Raw genomic sequence first — 12,098 nt, forward strand, 5'->3', positions numbered from 1 at the left:
GTTGTGAAAAACTGGAAAGACACAACAGGGAAACCCACGAGGTTCAGTGTCATACAGACTAGTGTCGCTTGACAGACAAAACTTGCAGTACAAGATTTCTAAAGATTCTTCACAATCACAGGAGTTACAGCCATCACACATCGGTGGGTTAACACTCACACACACAAAGAAAACCACATCGCCCAGCACAAAGAAGAAAACAAGACTTACACCAAGTTGAGAGCACTTTGCCGCTGGGGGAACGGAATCACGACTGTCTTCGATATTGACGCCAGGCTTTCCCTACACAAGGCCAGAACCAGACCGTGAAAAGATGGCTCCGGGATGCCCGCGCTGCTCAGGTCGAGCCCGTTATGCCAAAGCAGCCTGTGGCGGGCAATGAAAACTCAAGCAGCCAGTGTGTCTGCTTCCTGGTCTGCAAAGGCTCCCCAGGAAAATCTCTCTTGCGCTTCTGCTGAACTGCTGCTTCATCTACACAGGGGCCCCCGCCTTCTTAATCAAGGAGTCCAATGGCAGCATTAGTCGCAAGTGCTCGTCAGTTCCCACACAGTCGGGGAGGAGCCCGGGACTTGATGAGGACAACGACAGCCAGCTTGGCATTGTTTTCCTCGGCACCTATCAATTATCACAGCAGGGTGTGACGTCCCCGGGGCGTGGGGTGTGAGTGAGGGACAGGAAGCAAGCAAGAGACAGAGGAAGTCAAGAGCCACCACACCCTGTTGCTTGCCAGTAATCACACAACTATGGCCCTCAGCTGATACCCCTTTACAAGTGGGAGACCCTGCTCCGAGTCCAGCCCGAGTGCAAAAGGAGGGCAAAAGGCCCCAGCGAGATTTGAACTCACGACCCCTGGTTTACAAGACCAGTGCTCTAACCCCTGAGCTATGGAGCCACGAGGCTCCAGGTCCTGACTCACGCGCACACAAACGTACCGAGTCAAGCAGCTGGCAACATGAGGGAGACACGGTGCCCGGCTCAGCTACACAGCGGAGAGAGCAGAGAAAGGACGCCACGGCGAAGCTGAAGTCTTGCACAGGCCCATGGAAGACACCGAAGATCACCAAGGGAATCGACAGTCGCCCCGGCTCTTGTGTGGTTCCATGGTGTAATGGTTAGCACTCTGGACTCTGAATCCAGCGATCCGAGTTCAAATCTCGGTGGAACCTTTTGTGGCTGACATTGGAATTGGTGTCTGGAATGCCAAACGGGAATTCCCGCTGAAATAAACGGGGTGGGGGGAAAAAAGCCACGCTTCCCTGACCAGGAACTGAACTTGGGCCGCAGCGGTGAGAGTGCCGAATCCTAACCACTAGACCACCAGGGACACAGGGAAAGGCCCTCTCCCATCTGTGGCGTGCCCGCAGCGCGACCGACGTCGGCTCTTAAAGCGGGGCCGAGCTCGGCAATCTTGAATTGAGACAGAGACTCATCCACCCGCGATTTTAAAACTGCAGTAACCCGTTGAAGACACGACCCCGCCTGCCGTCGTCACTTAGATCTAACCCGTAAAAGAATCACTGCTACAACAGCTTCTGCGACGCAATGGTCAGCCACCTGGGGGAGGAACCGTGGTGTGAATGACTGGAAGGACACAACAGGGAAACCCACGAGGTTCAGTGTCATACAGACTAGTTTCGCTTGACAGAAAATGAAATCACAAGTAGCCAGTGTGTCTGTAAAGGCTCTCCAGGAAAATTTCTCACGCTTCTGCTGAACTGCTGCTTCATCTACGCAGGGGCCCCCGCCTTCTTAATCAAGGAGTCCAATGGCAGCATTTGTCGCAAGTGCTCGTCAGTTCCCACACAGTCGGGGAAGAGCCCGGGACTTGATGAGGACAACGACAGCCAGCTTGGCATTGTTTTCCTCGGCACCTATCAATTATCACAGCAGGGTATGACGTCCCCGGGGCGTGGGGTGTGAGTGAGGGACAGGAAGCAGGCAAGAGACAGAGAAAGCCAAGAGCCACCACACCCTGTTGCTTGCCAGTATTCACACAATTACGGCCCTCAGCTGATACCCCTTTACAAGCGGGAGACCCTGCTCCGCGTCCAGCCCCAGTGCAAAAGGCCCCGGCGAGATTTGAACTCGCGACCCCTGGTTTACAAGGCCAGTGCTCTAACCCCTGAACTATGGAGCCACGAGGCTCCAGACCCTGACTCACGCACACACAAACGTACCGAGTCACGCAGCTGGCTACATGTGGGAGACACGGTGCCCGGCTCAGCTACACAATGGAGAAAGCAAAGAAAGGACGCCACGGCGAAGCTGAAGTCTTGCACAGGCCCATGGACGTCGCCCCAGCTCTCGTGTGGTTCCATGGTGTAATGGTTAGCACTCTGGGCTTTGAATCCAGCGATCCGAGTTCAAGTCTCGGTGGAACCTGTTGTGGGTGACATTGAAATCAGGACCTGTGTATGGGATCGTGGGCTGCTTTCCTTGCGTGCTCTGCTGTGGGCAAAGAAACCTGCTTTTACTCATCAGCCTTTCTAGGACCTGCAAGATATCACCCACTACTGCAGACGATGGAGTGTACAGCAGACATGCGTGTATTTTATGACAGAGGTTCCTGCGTCGTCAAAATACCCGGAACACCTCCTCCGAGTTCAACGTCTTGCACGGCTCTAAGGGTAACAAACGGGGTGTGGGAAAAAAGGCCACACTTCCCTGACCGGGAATCGAACACGGGCCGCGGCGGTGAGAGCGCCGAATCCTAACCACTAGACCACCAGGGACACGGGGAAAAGCCCTCTCCCGTCTGTGGCGTGCCCGCAGTGCGACCGACGTCGGCTCTGAAAGCGGGGCCAGGCTCGGCAATCTTTAATTGAGACAGAGACTCATCCACCAGCGATTTTAAAACTGCAGTAACCCGTTGAAGACACGACCCCGCCTGCCGTCGTCACTTAGATCTAACCTGCAAAAGAATCACTGCTACAACAGCTTCCGCGACACAATGGTCAGCCAACTGGGGGAGGAACTGTGTTGTGAAAAACTGGAAAGACACAACAGGGAAACCCACCAGGTTCAGTGTCATACAGACTAGTGTCGCTTGACAGACAAAACTTGCAGTACAAGATTTCTAAAGATTCTTCACAATCACAGGAGTTACAGCCATCACACATCGGTGGGTTAACACTCACACACACAAAGAAAACCACATCGCCCAGCACAAAGAAGAAAACAAGACTTACACCAAGTTGAGAGCACTTTGCCGCTGGGGGAACGGAATCACGACTGTCTTCGATATTGACGCCAGGCTTTCCCTACACAAGGCCAGAACCAGACCGTGAAAAGATGGCTCCGGGATGCCCGCGCTGCTCAGGTCGAGCCCGTTATGCCAAAGCAGCCTGTGGCGGGCAATGAAAACTCAAGCAGCCAGTGTGTCTGCTTCCTGGTCTGCAAAGGCTCTCCAGGAAAATCTCTCTTGCGCTTCTGCTGAACTGCTGCTTCATCTACACAGGGGCCCCCGCCTTCTTAATCAAGGAGTCCAATGGCAGCATTAGTCGCAAGTGCTCGTCAGTTCCCACACAGTCGGGGAGGAGCCCGGGACTTGATGAGGACAACGACAGCCAGCTTGGCATTGTTTTCCTCGGCACCTATCAATTATCACAGCAGGGTGTGACGTCCCCGGGGCGTGGGGTGTGAGTGAGGGACAGGAAGCAAGCAAGAGACAGAGGAAGTCAAGAGCCACCACACCCTGTTGCTTGCCAGTAATCACACAACTATGGCCCTCAGCTGATACCCCTTTACAAGTGGGAGACCCTGCTCCGAGTCCAGCCCGAGTGCAAAAGGAGGGCAAAAGGCCCCAGCGAGATTTGAACTCGCGACCCCTGGTTTACAAGACCAGTGCTCTAACCCCTGAGCTATGGAGCCACGAGGCTCCAGGTCCTGACTCACGCGCACACAAACGTACCGAGTCAAGCAGCTGGCAACATGAGGGAGACACGGTGCCCGGCTCAGCTACACAGCGGAGAGAGCAGAGAAAGGACGCCACGGCGAAGCTGAAGTCTTGCACAGGCCCATGGAAGACACCGAAGATCACCAAGGGAATCGACAGTCGCCCCGGCTCTTGTGTGGTTCCATGGTGTAATGGTTAGCACTCTGGACTCTGAATCCAGCGATCCGAGTTCAAATCTCGGTGGAACCTTTTGTGGGTGACATTGGAATTGGTGTCTGGAATGCCAAACGGGAATTCCCGCTGAAATAAACGGGGTGGGGGGAAAAAAGCCACGCTTCCCTGACCAGGAACTGAACTTGGGCCGCAGCGGTGAGAGTGCCGAATCCTAACCACTAGACCACCAGGGACACAGGGAAAGGCCCTCTCCCATCTGTGGCGTGCCCGCAGCGCGACCGACGTCGGCTCTTAAAGAGGGGCCGAGCTCGGCAATCTTGAATTGAGACAGAGACTCATCCACCCGCGATTTTAAAACTGCAGTAACCCGTTGAAGAAACGACCCCGCCTGCCGTCGTCACTTAGATCTAACCCGTAAAAGAATCACTGCTACAACAGCTTCCGCGACGCAATGGTCAGCCACCTGGGGGAGGAACCGTGGTGTGAATGACTGGAAGGACACAACAGGGAAACCCACGAGGTTCAGTGTCATACAGACTAGTTTCGCTTGACAGAAAATGAAATCACAAGTAGCCAGTGTGTCTGTAAAGGCTCTCCAGGAAAATTTCTCACGCTTCTGCTGAACTGCTGCTTCATCTACGCAGGGGCCCCCGCCTTCTTAATCAAGGAGTCCAATGGCAGCATTTGTCGCAAGTGCTCGTCAGTTCCCACACAGTCGGGGAAGAGCCCGGGACTTGATGAGGACAACGACAGCCAGCTTGGCATTGTTTTCCTCGGCACCTATCAATTATCACAGCAGGGTATGACGTCCCCGGGGCGTGGGGTGTGAGTGAGGGACAGGAAGCAGGCAAGAGACAGAGAAAGCCAAGAGCCACCACACCCTGTTGCTTGCCAGTATTCACACAATTACGGCCCTCAGCTGATACCCCTTTACAAGCGGGAGACCCTGCTCCGCGTCCAGCCCGAGTGCAAAAGGCCCCGGCGAGATTTGAACTCGCGACCCCTGGTTTACAAGGCCAGTGCTCTAACCCCTGAACTATGGAGCCACGAGGCTCCAGACCCTGACTCACGCACACACAAACGTACCGAGTCACGCAGCTGGCTACATGTGGGAGACACGGTGCCCGGCTCAGCTACACAATGGAGAAAGCAAAGAAAGGACGCCACGGCGAAGCTGAAGTCTTGCACAGGCCCATGGACGTCGCCCCAGCTCTCGTGTGGTTCCATGGTGTAATGGTTAGCACTCTGGGCTTTGAATCCAGCGATCCGAGTTCAAGTCTCGGTGGAACCTGTTGTGGGTGACATTGAAATCAGGACCTGTGTATGGGATCGTGGGCTGCTTTCCTTGCGTGCTCTGCTGTGGGCAAAGAAACCTGCTTTTACTCATCAGCCTTTCTAGGACCTGCAAGATATCACCCACTACTGCAGACGATTGAGTGTACAGCAGACATGCGTGTATTTTATGACAGAGGTTCCTGCGTCGTCAAAATACCCGGAACACCTCCTCCGAGTTCAACGTCTTGCACGGCTCTAAGGGTAACAAACGGGGTGTGGGAAAAAAGCCCACACTTCCCTGACCGGGAATCGAACCCGGGCCGCGGCGGTGAGAGCGCCGAATCCTAACCACTAGACCACCAGGGACACAGGGAAAAGCCCTCTCCCGTCTGTGGCGTGCCCGCAGTGCGACCGACGTCGGCTCTGAAAGCGGGGCCAAGCTCGGCAATCTTTAATTGAGACAGAGACTCATCCACCAGCGATTTTAAAACTGCAGTAACCCGTTGAAGACACGACCCCGCCTGCCGTCGTCACTTAGATCTAACCCGCAAAAGAATCACTGCTACAACAGCTTCCGCGACACAATGGTCAGCCAACTGGGGGAGGAACTGTGTTGTGAAAAACTGGAAAGACACAACAGGGAAACCCACGAGGTTCAGTGTCATACAGACTAGTGTCGCTTGACAGACAAAACTTGCAGTACAAGATTTCTAAAGATTCTTCACAATCACAGGAGTTACAGCCATCACACATCGGTGGGTTAACACTCACACACACAAAGAAAACCACATCGCCCAGCACAAAGAAGAAAACAAGACTTACACCAAGTTGAGAGCACTTTGCCGCTGGGGGAACGGAATCACGACTGTCTTCGATATTGACGCCAGGCTTTCCCTACACAAGGCCAGAACCAGACCGTGAAAAGATGGCTCCGGGATGCCCGCGCTGCTCAGGTCGAGCCCGTTATGCCAAAGCAGCCTGTGGCGGGCAATGAAAACTCAAGCAGCCAGTGTGTCTGCTTCCTGGTCTGCAAAGGCTCCCCAGGAAAATCTCTCTTGCGCTTCTGCTGAACTGCTGCTTCATCTACACAGGGGCCCCCGCCTTCTTAATCAAGGAGTCCAATGGCAGCATTAGTCGCAAGTGCTCGTCAGTTCCCACACAGTCGGGGAGGAGCCCGGGACTTGATGAGGACAACGACAGCCAGCTTGGCATTGTTTTCCTCGGCACCTATCAATTATCACAGCAGGGTGTGACGTCCCCGGGGCGTGGGGTGTGAGTGAGGGACAGGAAGCAAGCAAGAGACAGAGGAAGTCAAGAGCCACCACACCCTGTTGCTTGCCAGTAATCACACAACTATGGCCCTCAGCTGATACCCCTTTACAAGTGGGAGACCCTGCTCCGAGTCCAGCCCGAGTGCAAAAGGAGGGCAAAAGGCCCCAGCGAAATTTTAACTCACGACCCCTGGTTTACAAGACCAGTGCTCTAACCCCTGAGCTATGGAGCCACGAGGCTCCAGGTCCTGACTCACGCGCACACAAACGTACCGAGTCAAGCAGCTGGCAACATGAGGGAGACACGGTGCCCGGCTCAGCTACACAGCGGAGAGAGCAGAGAAAGGACGCCACGGCGAAGCTGAAGTCTTGCACAGGCCCATGGAAGACACCGAAGATCACCAAGGGAATCGACAGTCGCCCCGGCTCTTGTGTGGTTCCATGGTGTAATGGTTAGCACTCTGGACTCTGAATCCAGCGATCCGAGTTCAAATCTCGGTGGAACCTTTTGTGGCTGACATTGGAATTGGTGTCTGGAATGCCAAACGGGAATTCCCGCTGAAATAAACGGGGTGGGGGGAAAAAAGCCACGCTTCCCTGACCAGGAACTGAACTTGGGCCGCAGCGGTGAGAGTGCCGAATCCTAACCACTAGACCACCAGGGACACAGGGAAAGGCCCTCTCCCATCTGTGGCGTGCCCGCAGCGCGACCGACGTCGGCTCTTAAAGCGGGGCCGAGCTCGGCAATCTTGAATTGAGACAGAGACTCATCCACCCGCGATTTTAAAACTGCAGTAACCCGTTGAAGACACGACCCCGCCTGCCGTCGTCACTTAGATCTAACCCGTAAAAGAATCACTGCTACAACAGCTTCTGCGACGCAATGGTCAGCCACCTGGGGGAGGAACCGTGGTGTGAATGACTGGAAGGACACAACAGGGAAACCCACGAGGTTCAGTGTCATACAGACTAGTTTCGCTTGACAGAAAATGAAATCACAAGTAGCCAGTGTGTCTGTAAAGGCTCTCCAGGAAAATTTCTCACGCTTCTGCTGAACTGCTGCTTCATCTACGCAGGGGCCCCCGCCTTCTTAATCAAGGAGTCCAATGGCAGCATTTGTCGCAAGTGCTCGTCAGTTCCCACACAGTCGGGGAAGAGCCCGGGACTTGATGAGGACAACGACAGCCAGCTTGGCATTGTTTTCCTCGGCACCTATCAATTATCACAGCAGGGTATGACGTCCCCGGGGCGTGGGGTGTGAGTGAGGGACAGGAAGCAGGCAAGAGACAGAGAAAGCCAAGAGCCACCACACCCTGTTGCTTGCCAGTATTCACACAATTACGGCCCTCAGCTGATACCCCTTTACAAGCGGGAGACCCTGCTCCGCGTCCAGCCCCAGTGCAAAAGGCCCCGGCGAGATTTGAACTCGCGACCCCTGGTTTACAAGGCCAGTGCTCTAACCCCTGAACTATGGAGCCACGAGGCTCCAGACCCTGACTCACGCACACACAAACGTACCGAGTCACGCAGCTGGCTACATGTGGGAGACACGGTGCCCGGCTCAGCTACACAATGGAGAAAGCAAAGAAAGGACGCCACGGCGAAGCTGAAGTCTTGCACAGGCCCATGGACGTCGCCCCAGCTCTCGTGTGGTTCCATGGTGTAATGGTTAGCACTCTGGGCTTTGAATCCAGCGATCCGAGTTCAAGTCTCGGTGGAACCTGTTGTGGGTGACATTGAAATCAGGACCTGTGTATGGGATCGTGGGCTGCTTTCCTTGCGTGCTCTGCTGTGGGCAAAGAAACCTGCTTTTACTCATCAGCCTTTCTAGGACCTGCAAGATATCACCCACTACTGCAGACGATGGAGTGTACAGCAGACATGCGTGTATTTTATGACAGAGGTTCCTGCGTCGTCAAAATACCCGGAACACCTCCTCCGAGTTCAACGTCTTGCACGGCTCTAAGGGTAACAAACGGGGTGTGGGAAAAAAGGCCACACTTCCCTGAACGGGAATCGAACACGGGCCGCGGCGGTGAGAGCGCCGAATCCTAACCACTAGACCACCAGGGACACGGGGAAAAGCCCTCTCCCGTCTGTGGCGTGCCCGCAGTGCGACCGACGTCGGCTCTGAAAGCAGGGCCAGGCTCGGCAATCTTTAATTGAGACAGAGACTCATCCACCAGCGATTTTAAAACTGCAGTAACCCGTTGAAGACACGACCCCGCCTGCCGTCGTCACTTAGATCTAACCTGCAAAAGAATCACTGCTACAACAGCTTCCGCGACACAATGGTCAGCCAACTGGGGGAGGAACTGTGTTGTGAAAAACTGGAAAGACACAACAGGGAAACCCACCAGGTTCAGTGTCATACAGACTAGTGTCGCTTGACAGACAAAACTTGCAGTACAAGATTTCTAAAGATTCTTCACAATCACAGGAGTTACAGCCATCACACATCGGTGGGTTAACACTCACACACACAAAGAAAACCACATCGCCCAGCACAAAGAAGAAAACAAGACTTACACCAAGTTGAGAGCACTTTGCCGCTGGGGGAACGGAATCACGACTGTCTTCGATATTGACGCCAGGCTTTCCCTACACAAGGCCAGAACCAGACCGTGAAAAGATGGCTCCGGGATGCCCGCGCTGCTCAGGTCGAGCCCGTTATGCCAAAGCAGCCTGTGGCGGGCAATGAAAACTCAAGCAGCCAGTGTGTCTGCTTCCTGGTCTGCAAAGGCTCTCCAGGAAAATCTCTCTTGCGCTTCTGCTGAACTGCTGCTTCATCTACACAGGGGCCCCCGCCTTCTTAATCAAGGAGTCCAATGGCAGCATTAGTCGCAAGTGCTCGTCAGTTCCCACACAGTCGGGGAGGAGCCCGGGACTTGATGAGGACAACGACAGCCAGCTTGGCATTGTTTTCCTCGGCACCTATCAATTATCACAGCAGGGTGTGACGTCCCCGGGGCGTGGGGTGTGAGTGAGGGACAGGAAGCAAGCAAGAGACAGAGGAAGTCAAGAGCCACCACACCCTGTTGCTTGCCAGTAATCACACAACTATGGCCCTTAGCTGATACCCCTTTACAAGTGGGAGACCCTGCTCCGAGTCCAGCCCGAGTGCAAAAGGAGGGCAAAAGGCCCCAGCGAGATTTGAACTCGCGACCCCTGGTTTACAAGACCAGTGCTCTAACCCCTGAGCTATGGAGCCACGAGGCTCCAGGTCCTGACTCACGCGCACACAAACGTACCGAGTCAAGCAGCTGGCAACATGAGGGAGACACGGTGCCCGGCTCAGCTACACAGCGGAGAGAGCAGAGAAAGGACGCCACGGCGAAGCTGAAGTCTTGCACAGGCCCATGGAAGACACCGAAGATCACCAAGGGAATCGACAGTCGCCCCGGCTCTTGTGTGGTTCCATGGTGTAATGGTTAGCACTCTGGACTCTGAATCCAGCGATCTGAGTTCAAATCTCGGTGGAACCTTTTGTGGCTGACATTGGAATTGGTGTCTGGAATGCCAAACGGGAATTCCCGCTGAAATAAACGGGGTGGGGGGAAAAAAGCCACGCTTCCCTGACCAGGAACTGAACTTGGGCCGCAGCGGTGAGAGTGCCGAATCCTAACCACTAGACCACCAGGGACACAGGGAAAGGCCCTCTCCCATCTGTGGCGTGCCCGCAGCGCGACCGACGTCGGCTCTTAAAGCGGGGCCGAGCTCGGCAATCTTGAATTGAGACAGAGACTCATCCACCCGCGATTTTAAAACTGCAGTAACCCGTTGAAGAAACGACCCCGCCTGCCGTCGTCACTTAGATCTAACCCGTAAAAGAATCACTGCTACAACAGCTTCCGCGACGCAATGGTCAGCCACCTGGGGGAGGAACCGTGGTGTGAATGACTGGAAGGACACAACAGGGAAACCCACGAGGTTCAGTGTCATACAGACTAGTTTCGCTTGACAGAAAATGAAATCACAAGTAGCCAGTGTGTCTGTAAAGGCTCTCCAGGAAAATTTCTCACGCTTCTGCTGAACTGCTGCTTCATCTACGCAGGGGCCCCCGCCTTCTTAATCAAGGAGTCCAATGGCAGCATTTGTCGCAAGTGCTCGTCAGTTCCCACACAGTCGGGGAAGAGCCCGGGACTTGATGAGGACAACGACAGCCAGCTTGGCATTGTTTTCCTCGGCACCTATCAATTATCACAGCAGGGTATGACGTCCCCGGGGCGTGGGGTGTGAGTGAGGGACAGGAAGCAAGCAAGAGACAGAGGAAGTCAAGAGCCACCACACCCTGTTGCTTGCCAGTATTCACACAATTACGGCCCTCAGCTGATACCCCTTTACAAGCGGGAGACCCTGCTCCGCGTCCAGCCCGAGTGCAAAAGGCCCCGGCGAGATTTGAACTCGCGACCCCTGGTTTACAAGGCCAGTGCTCTAACCCCTGAACTATGGAGCCACGAGGCTCCAGACCCTGACTCACGCACACACAAACGTACCGAGTCACGCAGCTGGCTACATGTGGGAGACACGGTGCCCGGCTCAGCTACACAATGGAGAAAGCAAAGAAAGGACGCCACGGCGAAGCTGAAGTCTTGCACAGGCCCATGGACGTCGCCCCAGCTCTCGTGTGGTTCCATGGTGTAATGGTTAGCACTCTGGGCTTTGAATCCAGCGATCCGAGTTCAAGTCTCGGTGGAACCTGTTGTGGGTGACATTGAAATCAGGACCTGTGTATGGGATCGTGGGCTGCTTTCCTTGCGTGCTCTGCTGTGGGCAAAGAAACCTGCTTTTACTCATCAGCCTTTCTAGGACCTGCAAGATATCACCCACTACTGCAGACGATTGAGTGTACAGCAGACATGCGTGTATTTTATGACAGAGGTTCCTGCGTCGTCAAAATACCCGGAACACCTCCTCCGAGTTCAACGTCTTGCACGGCTCTAAGGGTAACAAACGGGGTGTGGGAAAAAAGCCCACACTTCCCTGACCGGGAATCGAACCCGGGCCGCGGCGGTGAGAGCGCCGAATCCTAACCACTAGACCACCAGGGACACAGGGAAAAGCCCTCTCCCGTCTGTGGCGTGCCCGCAGTGCGACCGACGTCGGCTCTGAAAGCGGGGCCAAGCTCGGCAATCTTTAATTGAGACAGAGACTCATCCACCAGCGATTTTAAAACTGCAGTAACCCGTTGAAGACACGACCCCGCCTGCCGTCGTCACTTAGATCTAACCCGCAAAAGAATCACTGCTACAACAGCTTCCGCGACACAATGGTCAGCCAACTGGGGGAGGAACTGTGTTGTGAAAAACTGGAAAGACACAACAGGGAAACCCACGAGGTTCAGTGTCATACAGACTAGTGTCGCTTGACAGACAAAACTTGCAGTACAAGATTTCTAAAGATTCTTCACAATCACAGGAGTTACAGCCATCACACATCGGTGGGTTAACACTCACACACACAAAGAAAACCACATCGCCCAG

At 54.5% G+C, this 12,098-nt stretch overlaps 20 non-coding genes across 20 annotated transcripts; 8 read left to right on the plus strand and 12 right to left on the minus strand.

The window, feature by feature from the left end:
* Positions 1–819: 819 nt before the first annotated feature.
* trnat-ugu (transfer RNA threonine (anticodon UGU)) lies at positions 820–892 on the minus strand. The gene has a single exon. It is a non-coding gene; the product is annotated as a tRNA-Thr (tRNA).
* Positions 893–1,094: 202 nt separating this feature from the next.
* On the plus strand, positions 1,095–1,166 carry trnaq-cug (transfer RNA glutamine (anticodon CUG)). Its single transcript has one exon. It is a non-coding gene; the product is annotated as a tRNA-Gln (tRNA).
* An 898-nt stretch (positions 1,167–2,064) lies between these two features.
* On the minus strand, positions 2,065–2,137 carry trnat-ugu (transfer RNA threonine (anticodon UGU)). The gene has a single exon. It is a non-coding gene; the product is annotated as a tRNA-Thr (tRNA).
* Positions 2,138–2,310: 173 nt separating this feature from the next.
* Positions 2,311–2,382, plus strand: trnaq-uug (transfer RNA glutamine (anticodon UUG)). The gene has a single exon. It is a non-coding gene; the product is annotated as a tRNA-Gln (tRNA).
* Positions 2,383–2,660: 278 nt separating this feature from the next.
* On the minus strand, positions 2,661–2,732 carry trnae-cuc (transfer RNA glutamic acid (anticodon CUC)). Its single transcript has one exon. It is a non-coding gene; the product is annotated as a tRNA-Glu (tRNA).
* A 1,065-nt stretch (positions 2,733–3,797) lies between these two features.
* Positions 3,798–3,870, minus strand: trnat-ugu (transfer RNA threonine (anticodon UGU)). The gene has a single exon. It is a non-coding gene; the product is annotated as a tRNA-Thr (tRNA).
* A 202-nt stretch (positions 3,871–4,072) lies between these two features.
* Positions 4,073–4,144, plus strand: trnaq-cug (transfer RNA glutamine (anticodon CUG)). The gene has a single exon. It is a non-coding gene; the product is annotated as a tRNA-Gln (tRNA).
* An 898-nt stretch (positions 4,145–5,042) lies between these two features.
* trnat-ugu (transfer RNA threonine (anticodon UGU)) lies at positions 5,043–5,115 on the minus strand. Its single transcript has one exon. It is a non-coding gene; the product is annotated as a tRNA-Thr (tRNA).
* Positions 5,116–5,288: 173 nt separating this feature from the next.
* Positions 5,289–5,360, plus strand: trnaq-uug (transfer RNA glutamine (anticodon UUG)). The gene has a single exon. It is a non-coding gene; the product is annotated as a tRNA-Gln (tRNA).
* Positions 5,361–5,638: 278 nt separating this feature from the next.
* Positions 5,639–5,710, minus strand: trnae-cuc (transfer RNA glutamic acid (anticodon CUC)). The gene has a single exon. It is a non-coding gene; the product is annotated as a tRNA-Glu (tRNA).
* A 1,065-nt stretch (positions 5,711–6,775) lies between these two features.
* Positions 6,776–6,848, minus strand: trnat-ugu (transfer RNA threonine (anticodon UGU)). The gene has a single exon. It is a non-coding gene; the product is annotated as a tRNA-Thr (tRNA).
* Positions 6,849–7,050: 202 nt separating this feature from the next.
* Positions 7,051–7,122, plus strand: trnaq-cug (transfer RNA glutamine (anticodon CUG)). The gene has a single exon. It is a non-coding gene; the product is annotated as a tRNA-Gln (tRNA).
* Positions 7,123–8,020: 898 nt separating this feature from the next.
* Positions 8,021–8,093, minus strand: trnat-ugu (transfer RNA threonine (anticodon UGU)). Its single transcript has one exon. It is a non-coding gene; the product is annotated as a tRNA-Thr (tRNA).
* Positions 8,094–8,266: 173 nt separating this feature from the next.
* Positions 8,267–8,338, plus strand: trnaq-uug (transfer RNA glutamine (anticodon UUG)). Its single transcript has one exon. It is a non-coding gene; the product is annotated as a tRNA-Gln (tRNA).
* A 278-nt stretch (positions 8,339–8,616) lies between these two features.
* Positions 8,617–8,688, minus strand: trnae-cuc (transfer RNA glutamic acid (anticodon CUC)). The gene has a single exon. It is a non-coding gene; the product is annotated as a tRNA-Glu (tRNA).
* A 1,065-nt stretch (positions 8,689–9,753) lies between these two features.
* Positions 9,754–9,826, minus strand: trnat-ugu (transfer RNA threonine (anticodon UGU)). Its single transcript has one exon. It is a non-coding gene; the product is annotated as a tRNA-Thr (tRNA).
* Positions 9,827–10,028: 202 nt separating this feature from the next.
* On the plus strand, positions 10,029–10,100 carry trnaq-cug (transfer RNA glutamine (anticodon CUG)). The gene has a single exon. It is a non-coding gene; the product is annotated as a tRNA-Gln (tRNA).
* An 898-nt stretch (positions 10,101–10,998) lies between these two features.
* On the minus strand, positions 10,999–11,071 carry trnat-ugu (transfer RNA threonine (anticodon UGU)). The gene has a single exon. It is a non-coding gene; the product is annotated as a tRNA-Thr (tRNA).
* A 173-nt stretch (positions 11,072–11,244) lies between these two features.
* trnaq-uug (transfer RNA glutamine (anticodon UUG)) lies at positions 11,245–11,316 on the plus strand. Its single transcript has one exon. It is a non-coding gene; the product is annotated as a tRNA-Gln (tRNA).
* Positions 11,317–11,594: 278 nt separating this feature from the next.
* trnae-cuc (transfer RNA glutamic acid (anticodon CUC)) lies at positions 11,595–11,666 on the minus strand. The gene has a single exon. It is a non-coding gene; the product is annotated as a tRNA-Glu (tRNA).
* Positions 11,667–12,098: the final 432 nt, after the last annotated feature.

This window comes from Lepisosteus oculatus, chromosome 6 (assembly GCF_040954835.1).
Source record: "Lepisosteus oculatus isolate fLepOcu1 chromosome 6, fLepOcu1.hap2, whole genome shotgun sequence".
In the NCBI taxonomy this organism is placed as follows: Eukaryota; Metazoa; Chordata; class Actinopteri; order Semionotiformes; family Lepisosteidae; genus Lepisosteus; species Lepisosteus oculatus.